Raw genomic sequence first — 14,813 nt, 5'->3', positions numbered from 1 at the left:
GACCCCGGTGGCAGCAGAGAACAGCTGCATGGTGAGCAATAATATATTCCAGGAAATAAATGAAGTCTGTATATCATCTGAATCATTGGGGTGTATTCATTTAGCTCTATTGCACTAATGACATAATTATGTTGGCACAGGCCTGATATAAAATTATATGCATCCAAAAGAAAATCATTGCTGGCACTGGACCCTTGCACGGATACAATGCATTAATAAAATGAATCACTCTCAAGTATTTGTAGGAAGCTGCTCCTTCCTTGCTAAAGATGATGTGCATCAGTATAGTACAGTTCATATCTCCAACATAATGGCACCTTATTTCATGCACGGAAACTAGATTCACTATAAATCAGCAATACTGGCCATTCAATTCAGATGTGAGGAGCCTACCTGTTCCATAAGTGTAGGTATGATGACATGCAAGCTAACTATGTATCTGCTTCTCCTTATTAGCAAACAGAGCAATAAGAGCAAACAGAATACAGTAAAGAGAAGTTGCACAGGATGTCGGATAGTAGGTGTGTTGGCAGATTTATTTTCTCAAAGTTTAATAATCAAATATGTTTAATATGTTTAACTATTCAACAAAATATATTTAGCATTCAGCAGACTAAAACAAGTACATTTCTGTTTTTTTACAAGCACAGGAGCAGTATACAAAGTGCAATTTTTGGCACAAGTTGGCCTGTTTTATTTACCCAAAATGCAGAATGCTTTCCCTCAATTCTAAATTCATGCATGGTTGATACATTAAAATGCACGTGACTAGGCTGAAATTAACCAGTATAAAAATTCCATACTGTAAGTGCCCAATTATTTAGTGGAGTGGAGCATCAACTGACACATGCAAAGTTATATGTAAGCAAAATAAGATGAATGTTCAAATTGCCCCTTTTTCCTCTACATTTAATTTGGAAACATTCTGAGAAAATACCCTTATTTTTACAGAAAAGAAGAACAGAACCCTTCTTTTCTGGAAAAATAAGGGTATTTTCTCAGATAACACAGATTGTAGATCTTGACACTGGAATTATAACTGAAGCTAACAAATTGAACTTCTTCTATCAAACATTTTGGTTAGAAATGTTCACAGAGAATTTTCCTATAGCCTTTAATAAGCATTGTTTATAATGCTATTATACAATTGGAGGATAATCCTGTTTTGATTAATACAAAATTAATCTCACAAACGTTCTTTAGTTCTTCCTCGTAAAACTTTTTATAATTCCAAAAGGCCACTGAAAATGGTCCATTCCTAAATACCCTCATTTCTATTTTATAGTGTTATAATAGAAGGATTTTTTTCTGAAAATTGGAGGGATCAAGAATGTAGGCTCCCAAATCTTGGTTATATTAAAATATGGTTATATATCAAATGTAAACAACACAATATTAATGTTTTTCATTATCTGTGGTCATGTCCCAAAATTCGCTTAATGTGGTCTAATCTTGTCACTAGCAAATCCAATATAAATTTATGGCCACAGTTTGTAATCCCCGATTTAAATGATTTTTCTGACTCCAAATAGTCCAAGGCAGATCCTAAAAGGAGCAAAATAAATATATTCTAATGGTCATGGCTTCAGGCTGTGAATTATTTTTTCAATAGTGGATTGGAGATAAAATCCTTTCATTCCTTTTCCTCTTCAATCCTTTTACTTCACTTCGACGGCGAATATGCGCCGGTGCCGTTTTGCAAATTTTTCACCGTTTCGCAAATTTCACTGGAAATTCGGGGATTTTTCGGCAACGCGAAACGCCCCAAATTTGCCCATCATTAGTCAGATATAGATCTGGCACCCAGAAAATGCCATGATTACTTGGGCTTTTTACCTAAACTCTGTGGACACTAAAGTTTATTTATTTATTAGTAATCTTGACTTCTTTTATGATAGTACACACTATTCACATTTCAAATTATTCACAGTTTTACTGTTCATTTAATTTACTGAGTGGAGAGAAAGTGGTTTACTTGTTTGTGATTAATTATATATACTGTATGTACTTTTGACTATGTCTGATATGACAATTGTCATTTTCTGTGAACTCTTTTTAGATTTGAAATCTGCTATGTATTTCTCTAAGAAAGCTACCTATGTATGTCTGCATTATAATGTTTGCTCGTCTTAGGTAAAACAAATAAAAAATATTGACACATGCTGCTGTGGGAACACTGGCGCTACCTCCACCTTCGAGGAGACACTAGCTCCAGAGTTCACCAGAATCAATTGATGCACTGTGTGTAATTCTGTCAAACAGACTGGAAGGTTACATTGATGCTTTGCACACAAGTCACAAAAGTGGAAGGAGTGGATTTAGATGTACAGTAAATACCTGTAATACATGGCACTTATTTACTGAAAATGCATTTGTAGTTGCACTTAATGAAAGAGCAATTATTAGTGAGCCCTAGTTGTAAGACCAAGCTACCCTTTCCTAGTCTCCACCTAATTTCCTTTTCCTTCACTGATCTCCTAATAGGTCCTTCCTAAGACCCTCTGCCTTGATTATAGAGTAGCCCAGCCCCCTGTTTCCATCAGTTACATAAACAACAATATATATATATATATATATATATATATATATATATATATATATATATATATATATATATATATATATATATATATATATATATATACACATAGAAGTAAGTTGCAGGTAAAACTTAGTCCCTGTGTAAATTGTATAGTGAAGCAATAGAGTTGGCCAGCTTAAATAAATTGCAATATATGGACAAACAATTCCTGTTTTGTTTAAAGGGTAAGGTATTTTTTCAGTAGCTTAAGGCACAAAATGTCTTAATTTCCTAAATATATTGATAATGGGTTGAGTGCAGGGGATCTCTTGTATTTGTCTGTATTTATTTTGTCTATATGTATTTTCTGTTCCCCTAGGCCTTGATGCGCTCTTTGACCTCTATATTAAACATACTGAACAGCATCATTTGAGGCAAATTTCAAGAGACATGGCTGTGCATGGATGTCTTTATTTGTGCATGTGACATGCATAATGGGAAGGATTATTTAAACTGGGTTTTAATTACACAATTTCAGAAACTACAAATGTCAGCCTTTGGCTGTTGGTGGAAATTCTACAGTTCAGTAACAATAGCTACATGTTTCCCAAACCAGCCTTACACAGAACATGATGTTGTGCTTTCTGATGATGGGAACATGGGAATTCTATTGCTATTGTACAGTCTCAGCCCTTTAATATGGAGCTGCACCGTAATTATCAGGTCCAGAGTGAAAGGCCTTTCAAAGTCAAACCAAAGGCAGTTTTAGGATAACCCTCACGCTCTGTCAAATCACAATTTTAACCAATATATTGAGCTGCAGATATATAGATATACATCAGGATCGAATGCACAGGATAACAGATAGTTGAATTCAATACTTTTCAAGCATAATGTTAGAACTAAACATTTTCAAGCAAACATAGATATAGATAACATTATACAACAGCGCCACCAAGTGGCAGCTTTTTAAGTTTCCTGAAACTGAGTAGCTTCACGCTTAAAAAATATTAGTTCACATTTAAAATATATATGGGCTCATTTAAGACTGTTACTGGGGAAAGGACAGTGCTACACTTCCTACGTCCCCCCCCACCCCTCATATATAGTATGAGTATGGCTGAATGTAGACATCACCCCCTAATTACCATGCCCATTTTACAAAATTTGACAGGTTATGAAAGTTTGAGCACATTTCTGTAGTTTTTATGTTTTATTATAGTTTTACTAATGAAGGTGAATTGCCCTTTAAGCTTTGAGTTTAACTTCTCCCAAGGGACAAAACTGTTACAAATTTATCTTAAGTATCTATTCTGGGATCTCCGCCAAGAGCCAATTAAGTTAGAAACGTTGTATATTATTTGGCTGTTCAGTGCAGAGAAATCGGGACTTTCCAGTACAAACGCAGGACTGCAGGTGTCAAAAGAGGGACTGACCCGCTCAAAACGGGACAGTTGGAAGGTATGACTTGGAACTAGACACAAGTCTATGTGCCCTGCAGCATTTCAGCTGGAGGAAGACATAGTCTGCAATTTACACACTGCTTAATGACCCCTATAGTTTTGAAATATCAAAATCCTATTTATATAAACTAGAAATATCTCTGATGTTAAACATATTACATTTCATTGACTTACTGCTTCACAGTGAACAAGTAAAACATGGTGTAAAAAGCTGTGTAAAATAAATGGTAAATTTATCAAGGTGTGTAATGCCAGATTTGCTGCTCTTATTTTACCTTGCTTTGTAAATAAGTTCCAGAAATAACTCGTAATTAATGTACTCCGTTTTACACACGCTGAAGCCTTGCAATGTGTGCTGATTGATAAATCTGCCCCTTAGTATTTCAATTGGCCCAGGGGTTTTCTTACTTTAAGAGAAAACAAAGATGCCTTGCAAAATTGATGAGAGACATTTCTAGAATAAAATTAATATGTTTGGCTGCTCCTTCAGGTTCAGAGTAAACTGGCACAATTTCTGCCTTGCCGTGGTTAATTGCAGAGCACATACTAAAGGGGGGGTTCTGTCCAACTCCAGATTATGTTGGGATATACTGCAATAATAGTGACCGAATAATAGTCCGAATTTATCTCAGCATTTTGTGCTACAAACTCTGATCAAATCCGCTCGGGTTTTTATGCTTATTTATTATTACATTTTCCAGAAATTTTCTTTGCGGCAAAAAAAAGTTTTTTCATGATTTATTTTTCGGATTTTTTCATCCAATTTTAACTAATTTTACGGATTTTCAGATTCCATCCTCGGGGTTTAATTAAATTCTGAAAAATACATGATTTTTTGAAAGTCAGATTTTATTTTAAAAAAAGCACAAATATTTCGTGATTTTTGCATTCGGAGTTTAGTAAATAACCCCCTTATAGTATAAGAAATATACTATAGTCACCTGAATGGTGTGCCAGTAATCTGGGGAGGAGGGACAGTACCGGTTGCTTTGGAAAGTCTCAGCTGTGTTTAGAATGGGAAGTCCTGTGCTGAAGGAATAAGGTAGGAGGGAATACGATATAAATTACAGGTATGGGACCTGTGATCCAAAATGCTTGGGACCTGAGGTTTTCCGGATAAAGGATCTTTCCGCAATTTGGATCTTCAGTCTGCTAGAAAATTAAATTAACCCAATAGACTTGGTTTGCCTCCAATTAGGATCAAGTATATCTTAGTTTGAATCAAGTACAACCCACTGTTTTATCATTACAGAGAAAAAGGAAATCATTTTTTAAGCTGTGGATTATTCAGATAAAATGGAGTCTATGGGAGACGGCCTTTCCGTAATTCGGAGCTTTCTGGATAACAGGTTTCCGGATAACAGATCCCATACCTGTACAGTATAATGTGTCATTGTCTAATAAGGCACAAGTGATTCTTAAACTGAATTGTTTATTGTAACAGATGTAAGTGCACCTTGTGTAGGTATTGTTTGGCAACTGCATAGATTGGAGGACAAAGCAATCATTCCAATGTATGGGTCAAATAATGAACTTTACCATGGGTGAATTAGTGTAACATCTCAATAAACTGCATCTGCATACTATGTTATGAATTTGCAGTTCAGACAGCTCATGCTGCACATTGAAGATCTTTGGATATACGATACACAAGCCAAAGATTCATATGTCATGGGAGTATAGACAGACTTCATGCTGTGACATGTTTTATGGCAAACCCATGGCATAAACCATTTCCTATTTCCTATATAAATGTAAATTAAAAACCTTTTTTATAGGAAACGTGAGTTTACAGTATACTCAGACGTGTATCGTTGGAATCCTAACAAAGAATAGTCGATACTCGTGAGATTTAACAGTTTCCAGGCAAAGTTAAAAGACATTAAAGACGGGTTATAAAAGAACAAAGAGTTGAACTTGCCATTTAAGATTAAAAGATCAAATAAGAAATGTGCAGCTAAGCGCAATAAGAATTCCAGTTTCACTTATCTTCTACTTGAATATGCATTTACTTGGATATAGCCTGGCAGGTTATCTGGGGACAGACTTCATTAAAACTTATTTAAAAACCACAACTTTTCCCTAAAACGTAATAAGTGTATTTTATTAACACTTTTAACAAATGTGAATGTGTTACTGTTATTACTGCGCATAGCAAGGTTCCTGAAGGTGCGGCTGTTAAAATATTTTCCCTCAATAAGCACTGATAGGAATCTTCGCTATTTAAAAGGGGTCCTTAGGTCTAAAAATGATTTTTATTTGCACAGTGAAAGAAATTGTCATTCTAAGAAACTTTCCAATACAGATATAGGATCCCTTATCCAGAAAGCTCTAAATTAAATGATGGCCATGGACTCCACTTTGAGCAAATAAATTCAGATTTTTCAAAAGTATTTTTCTCTTTAATAATAAAACAGTTCCTTGTACATGATCCCGAGTATAATAAAATGAATCCCTATTGGAGGCCAAATAATCCGATTTTCAATCAGAATTCCCGATGGGATTTTACAAAGAAAGTGCACAGAAACGGTTAAGCAGTTGGAGACCCAAGAGGTAAAGTATGCTGTCATGGAAAGCCACAGCTAATGTGTCAATTGTTTTATAAAATACTGTGGCCAGTCTATCATGAAATCCTAGTGCAAAACTATGTCTTTAAATGCTAGAGCTGGTGTGTAACATATTGTTGGGGCCACTGTGTCATGAAATGCCGGGGCTAACATGTTAATATTGTACAGGTATGGGATCTCTTATCCGGAAACTCTTTTTCCAGAAAGCTCCTTATTATAGAAAGATTGTCTCCCATAGACTCCATTATAATAAAATAATCCAAATTTTTAAAAATGATTTCCCTTTTCTCTGTAATAATAAAACAGTAGCTTGTACTTGATCCAAACTAAGATATAATTAATCTTTATTGGAAGCATAACCAGCGTATTGGGCTTATTTAAAGGGATACTGTCATGGGAAAAAAAATTTTTTTCAAAATGAATAGTGCTGCTCCAGGAGAATTCTGCACTGAAATCCATTTCTCAAAAGAGCAAACAGATTTTTTTAGATTCAATTTTGAAATCTGACATGGGGCTAGACATATTGTCAATTTCCCAGCTGCCCCAAGTCATGTGACTTCTGCTCTGATAAACTTCAATCACTCTTTACTGCTGTACTGCAAGTTGGAGTGTTATCATCCCCTTCCCTTTTCCCCCCAGCAGCCAAACAAAAGAACGATGGGAAGGTAACCAGATAACAGCTCCCTAACACAAGATAACAGCTGCCTGGTAGATCTAAGAACAGCACTCAATAGTAAAAACCCATGTCCCATTGAGACACAATCAGTTACATTGAGAAGGAAAAACAGCAGCCTGCCAGAAAGCATTTCTCTCCTAAAATGCAGGCACAAGTCACATGACCAGGGGCAGCTGGGAAATTGACAAAATATCTAGCCACATGTCAGATTTCAAAATTGAATATAAAAAAATCTGTTTGCTCTTTTGAGAAATGGATTTCAGTGCAGAATTCTGCTGGAGCAGCACTATTAACTGATGCATTTTGAAAAAAACATGTTTTCCGATGACAGGATCCCTTTAATGTTTACATTATTTTTTTAGTAGACTTAAGACTTGAAGATCCAAATTACAGAAAGACCCCTTATCTGGAAAGCCCCAGGTCCCGCGCATTCTGGATAACAGGTCCTATAACTGCATATATATTATATATTGTATACAATACATAGATGGTTTGAGGCCAGAGCACTGTTTCATCTTACATTCCCATTTCGGACAGCTCAGAGTAACTTAGAACACAAGGTTGCTACTTTGTCCCTTTAAAAGGGATGGTTCAACTTTAAGTTAACTTTTAGTATGTTATACAATGGCCAGTTCTAAACTACTTTTCCATTGGTTTATTTATTAATTTTTATTCGTTTTTGATTTATTTGCCTTTTTCTTCTGATGCTTTTTTCCTGACTCAATTTTGATGCCCTCGAACTGTCGCTGGTGTCAAAATTCGAGTTTTGCTAAATTTTCACTCGTTTCACGAATTTAGCAGGAAATTCACGAATTTCGTGGCAAATCGAAACAGGACAAATTCCCCCATCACTTATAAGGAATACTCACATTCACCCTGCAGAGTTATGTAGAAATCTACAGAAGAATGAGGGTTACAAGTTCATCTCATAATTACAGACACTTCTGCAAATAAGGTTAAATACCGGGTATTTTATAAGCATCCATAATTAAATTGATGATTTGGAAACTCTACCAGTAGATACATGACTGTAAATACAACTTTGCAAGATACATTTATTAAAAGTGTTCAATGCTTTTAACGTTATTTGTAAATTATGTTTTCTGTAATAATGCAAAAAACTATTTTGGGGTTGACATTCCCTTTTAAGGGATGATTCGGCAGCCCTTCACTTGGATTGCATGCAAAAGGAAGAAGGTAAAGAGGAGAAGAATAGTAATGGGCAAATTTATTCGCCAGGCGCGAATTTGCGGCGAATTTGCCGCCAGCAAATAAATTCACGAAACGCCCGCGAAAATTCGCGGCAAAGATTCGCCGGCGTCAAAAACGGGCGCCGGTGTCAAAAACGAGACGCCTGCGCAGTTTCGCAAAATTCGCCCATCACTAGAGAAGAAGGTAATGAGTGGAGTAAAAGTATCAGGACAGGGAAAGGTAAAAGGGGAAATGCAGGGGAGACTGGAAAGAGATGCAGTAAGAAGGGTATTGGATGAGGCTGAAACGTCTAGTTGAATAAAATGTACATCCTCGGTTAAAGGAAAACATGTTCACAAAAACATTCCACATTTATGTGCAGATTGTTGGAATTTGCTGTCCAAGCTTATATCGTGCCTACAATATCCTGAATCAGATGACCCACTTTGACAGGCTAGTACAAGATGTTAAGCCTAGAGCCTGGGTAATATATAAGACATATATGTCCCTGCAGAATAGGCTTTTCTTTAATGGGCAGTGTGATGCTGGATAGATGTGTAGTGACAGACTGAATAACCCACTGGCCTACAAATAAACACAAACAGGCCATGTGCATCTCTGCAAAATAAATGCATGTTGATGGGGAAGAGAAAGCTGCCATTAGACCTGGTGGAGTAAAGGCCGTCTGATCATGTGAATTCACCGAAATCCCCTTTGAGAACCTTTTTTACAAAAACACATAACTAGAGAGCAGCTACAGCTATTGCAGTGTTGTAGTCTGGTCCACTTTGCACAGAGGTCACTATATTTTATCATTTATCTTCCCTCAACCCAGAAGGGTGAGGGGCAGCTCCGAGAAGAGCAGGTCTTTGGATCTGACTCTTGCACTCAGATGGGAACTTGCTAGAATAACAGAGGTAGGATGTTTGTAGATAGACTATGACTCGCTGATAGAATTACCTCCTTTGGGATCCAGCAGTGTTAATAAATAAACAGGTTGTTTATTAAACATCCAGATTTTTATTATTTGTGGATTTTGAGTTATTTAGCTTTTTATTCAGCAGCTCTTCAGTCTGCAATTTCAGCAACCAGGTTGCTAGGGTCCTAATTGCGCTAGCATTGAATTGAATAAGAGAGTGGAATATGAATTGTAGAGGACCTGAATAGAAAGACGAGTAATATGAAATAGCAATTAGAATAAATGTGTAACCTTGCATGGTATTTGTTTTGTAGATGGGGTCAGTAACCCTTATTTGGAAACTGGAAAGATTCAGAAGAAGAAGGCAAATAACTCAAAAACCAATTTGAAAGTTACTTATAATTCACCATTCTATAACATAGTAAAAGTTAACCTGAAGCTAAACCACCCCAGTGCTGGAAAATACAAAATACAGTAGTTAATAGTCAAGCTCCTCCAGTACAGCTGCTGACCAGAGTCAAACAGCCAAACAGATTCCACTTTGGCTTCAGTCCTACTCAAAGTCAAACAACAGACTGGGTTTCCTTTCCATAAAACAAACTTGCTTGTGTTAGTAATTCTAATATATCTTCAGCACAAGAGGCTGTCCTCTTGAATTTATACAGAATGTACAACATAGTTTGGCAGTAGCAGGCACGTAACATATATCTCTGATGAACCCTTTGCTGCACCAGGAAAAAAAAATAATGTCATGTTTTTCAATGTTAAATTCCACTGGCAAAGCAAAACTAATTTGTACTGTGTTCCGTGTTTCTATCACCACTTGGATAGTAGCAGTGTATAACATACAGCATCATCCTCCAAATATTTCTTTTTAGAGAGACTCACCATGTAAATGAGGAGGTTTAGGTGCCCTGCCCCAAGCCTTCAGCATAAGGGAGAGGACATCACCGTATTGTTTGTAGGGTAGGCACTCAAAAGGCAATCCTCCAGGCAGTTGTAGTAAAAACAGGTCTTTATTAAAGCACAAGTGTGGATAACAGCCTTACGTGTTTCTGTTCTCCCAACACTTAAAGGAGAACTAAACCTCCTTGCTAATAAAACCCCTACCCCCTATTCTCCATAGTCCCCCATCCACAGGTATTCACACAAGTAAATGCCCCTAAACTGGTAATCACCCCTCATTGCACAGTCAGTGCAGTGGAGCTCACGGACCCATCTTGCGGCACATCAGGAGTCTTCGGGTCCCTTTTTCAATTACTGTGGGTTTTGACGCATGTGCAGTTATTTGGGACTGGGATATTGCTAAAACTGCGCATGAGACGGTTAATTAACGAAGATTCCCGAAGCGCTGAAGATTGCCCCCGTGAGCTCCGCTGCTCTGACACAAGTGTGACACAAGTGTGGATAACAGCCTTACGCATTTTGTGTTCTCACAGCACTTAAAGGAGAACTAAACCCCCTTGCTAATAAAAACCCTTACCCTCCATAGTCCCCCCTCCCTGCTCCCCCTCGCACAGGTGTTCACACAAGTAAATGCCCCTAAGCTGGTAATTACCCCTCATTGCAGAGTCAGCAAAGCAGAGCTCACGGGGGCCATTTTGCTGCACGTTGGGAGTCTTCAGGTCCCTTCGGCAATTACTGTGGCTGTTGACGAATGCGCAGTTGTTTGGGACTGGAATATTGCTACAACTGCACATGTGCCGCATAATTAACAAAGATTCCAGAAGTGTTGAAGATGGTCCCCATGAGCTCCTCTGAGCTGACTCTGCAATAAGGGGTAATTACCAGTTTAGGGGCATTTACTTGTGTGAACACCTGTGCAGGGAGGAGCAGGGAGGGGGATTATGGAGGGTAGGGTTTTTTATTAGCAGGGGGGGTTTAGTTCTCCTTTAATCATAGGCTTATGATTAAGTGTTGTGAGAACACGAAAGGTGTAAGGTAAGTGTTATCCACACTTGTACTTCAATAAAGACCTGTTTTTACTACAACTGCCTGGAGGATTGCCTTTTGAGTGCCTACCCTACAAACGATATGGTGATATAATATACAGCATTTGGGGCTTATATTTCACATATAATATAATGCTGGTATATGTTCTGGCAATATTTCTGAGGAAAAAAACATACTGACCTTCCCATTGTGGTATCTTATTTCCTATTAATAACGTTGACATTAAAGGGCACCTGTTGGGTAAAAATGTTATCCCCAACCAAAGGTGAGACCAATGAGCAATTCGGTGCAGCTTTTCATTATGTGCATTCGAGTGACCGGACATGGCTGCTCGCACCGGGAGCTCCTAGTAGCTTAGCGCTGGCAGGGAGAATTTTTTTTAAAAAAACCTACTGTTATCCCCAACCGAAATGCAGGCTCTATTAGCCCTCACCTTTGGTTGGTGATAATATGTTTACCCAACAGGTGCCCTTTAGGCAAAAACTTTCTCATCCAGGATGGAGAAACTCAGACCAGGTTGCTTTGCAGTTTGCATCTTGCCCAATTTTTTTTGCCAAAAGATCCTTCATTTCTTGGCTTGTTCCACTGTTTGTAATTGGGTCACCTAGTCTATTGTATATCACAGAGCAGCATGCTGGGGCTTTATAAATCATATTAACGAAGTGGTTCACCATTAAGTTAGCTTTTAGTATGTTATAGAATGGTCAGTTCTAAGAAACTTTTCAAATGGTCTTCATTATTTATTTTTTTTATAGTTTTTTAATTATTTGCCTTCTTCTGACTCTTTCCTGTTTTTATAGTGGGTCATCTAAAAACAAATGCTCCTTAAGGCTACACATTTATCATTTCTACTTGTTATTACTTATCTTTCTATTCAGGCCCTCTCCTATCCATATTCCAGTCTCATATTCAAATCAATGCCGAATTACCCTAGCAACCAGACTGCTAAAATTGTAAACTGGAGAGCTGCTAAATAAAAAGTTAAATAACTCAAAACCCACAAATAACAAAAAATGAAAACCAAATGCAAATTGTCTCATGATATCACTCTCTATAACATATGAAAAGTTAAACAGCCCCTTTAATAACCATTCATAATAGGATAAGAAGCTTGTACTGCAAACACATGTACAGAAGGCGCTTATGGATACAAATGAGACACCGCACACAAAGAAAAAGTAAGCCTTTTTGTCGTACATTTTGCACTAGTTTATGTAATATACCAATAGTCCTAAATAAGGCAAAAGCTGTGCAGAGACAGCTCAAATACCATACAGTGTGTTGATAAATGTGCAGAGCATGGGGATTGCTGGGAATTAGCTTCAGCTCTAATGTTCCAAACTAGTTTTGATCCCTTTTTAGGTCAGGGCGACATTAGAAGTTAAAGAGCTTTCCAACTAGACTGAAAGACCAGACATCACATTTTGGCATCAAGACACTGAAGAAACACAATGAGATTTGTATTATGTGCTCTTATATTTTGGTCATTAAAGGACATAATACCCCTGAAAGATGTTATCTTTGAAACAAACCACACGTTGCTGTTACAGAATTACATCTAAATAAAAATGTCCCAATAATTCAGGCTGATTCACACGAGATAGACTTGCAATGTAAAATGCAGTGCGTAATCTGGAAAACTACAAGCGCATTTTGCAGAATGCAGCTGCACAATTAAACTCCTAACATACAAGGCAAGGATATATAGCGTTTGGGATACAAGCTCTTATTGAATGTAATTAGCTTTATTTACTGGCATTAAATGATGCCTTCATTCAAAACAAATTTCCCCTGTGCTTAAATATTGTATATGACACGGAGTTGCTAAACATGGCTTGGTGCTGTGCAGCTGCTTTGTCATAGAGATAAACAGCTCCTCGTGGTTACCTATACCTATTTTGCTACTTAGATACCCTTTCTTTGCCCAGTGTACTCAACTGCATTAAAAGGAAACTTTGGATACAAATGCTGCATTTTATATATTGAATTTACTCTACCACCCCAGATGTTCTGCAGTCCTAAAACTGTAAAGATCCATACCTTTAAATGTATCCAGGTTCCCCACTAGAGATGTCGCGAACTGTTCGCCGGCGAACTTGTTCGCGCGAACATCGGGTGTTCGCGCTCGCCGGAAGTTCGCGAACGTCGCGCGACGTTCGCCATTTTGGGTTCGCCATTGTTGGCGCTTTTTTTGCCCTCTCACCCCAGACCAGCAGGTACATGGCAGCCAATCAGGAAGCTCTCCCCTGGACCACTCCCCTTCCCTATAAAAACCGAAGCCCTGCAGCGTTTTTTCACTCTGCCTGTGTGTGCTGAAGAGATAGTGTAGGGAGAGAGCTGCTGCCTGTTAGTGATTTCAGGGACAGTTGAAAGTTTGCTGGCTAGTAATCGTTTTGATACTGCTCTGTTATTGGAGGGACAGAAGTCTGCAGGGGTTTGAGGGACATTTAAGCTTAGGTAGCTTTGCTGGCTAGTAATCTACCTTCTACTGCAGTGCTCTGTATGTAGCTGCAGTGGGCAGCTGTCCTGCTTCTGATCTCATCTGCTGACTGCTGCAATAACAGTAGTCCTTGTAAGGACTGCTTTTATTTATTTTTTTGTTGTTTTACTACTACTACTACTACTACTACTATAAGAGCCCAGTGCTATTAGTCTAGCAGTGTTGGGGAGTGGGACTGGTGTGCTAATCTGCTGCTCCTAGTAGTTCAGCAGCACCAACTTTAATTTTTTTTTTTTAATATTCATTTTTTTTTATTTTACTTTTTTTTATTTTACTACCGCTGTAGTAGTGTATAAGTTGACCTTTTAGGCATTATTTGCCCTGTAGGCATTATTTGCACACTGTTTTCTTCAACCCGCCATCTAGCTGTGTGACCTTGTTCACATTCTGTCTAAATATCCATAATATTACCGTCTCCAGAAAAAACACCGGAGTGACTTTTTTCAAGCAGCCATAATATATTTTACGTAATCCGTATCCACCGCTGTAGTAGTGTATACGTTGACCTTGTAGGCATTATTTGCACACTGTTTTCTTCAACCCGCCATCTAGCTGTGTGACCTTGTTCACATTCTGTCTAAATATCCATAATATTACCGTCTCCAGAAAAAACACCGGAGTGACTTTTTTCAAGCAGCATTCATATATTTTACGTAATCCGTATCCACCGCTGTAGTAGTGTATACGTTGACCTTGTAGGCATTATTTGCACAGTGTTTTCTTCAACCCGCCATCTAGCTGTGTGAGCTTGTTCACATTTGTCTAAATATTGATAATATTATCGTCTCTAGAAAAACCACTTGAGTTACTTTTTTTCAAGCAGCATTCATATATTTTACGTAATCCGTATCCACCGCTGTAGTAGTGTATACGTTGACCTTGTAGGCATTATTTGCACACTGTTTTCTTCAACCCGCCATCTAGCTGTGTGACCTTGTTCACATTCTGTCTAAATATCCATAATATTACCGTCTCCAGAAAAAACACCGGAGTGACTTTTTTCAAGCAGCCATAATATATTTT

The sequence above is a fragment of the Xenopus laevis genome, chromosome 5L (genome assembly GCF_017654675.1).
Source record: "Xenopus laevis strain J_2021 chromosome 5L, Xenopus_laevis_v10.1, whole genome shotgun sequence".
NCBI lineage: Eukaryota > Metazoa > Chordata > Amphibia > Anura > Pipidae > Xenopus > Xenopus laevis.
Note: the sequence above shows the minus strand (reverse complement) of the source record.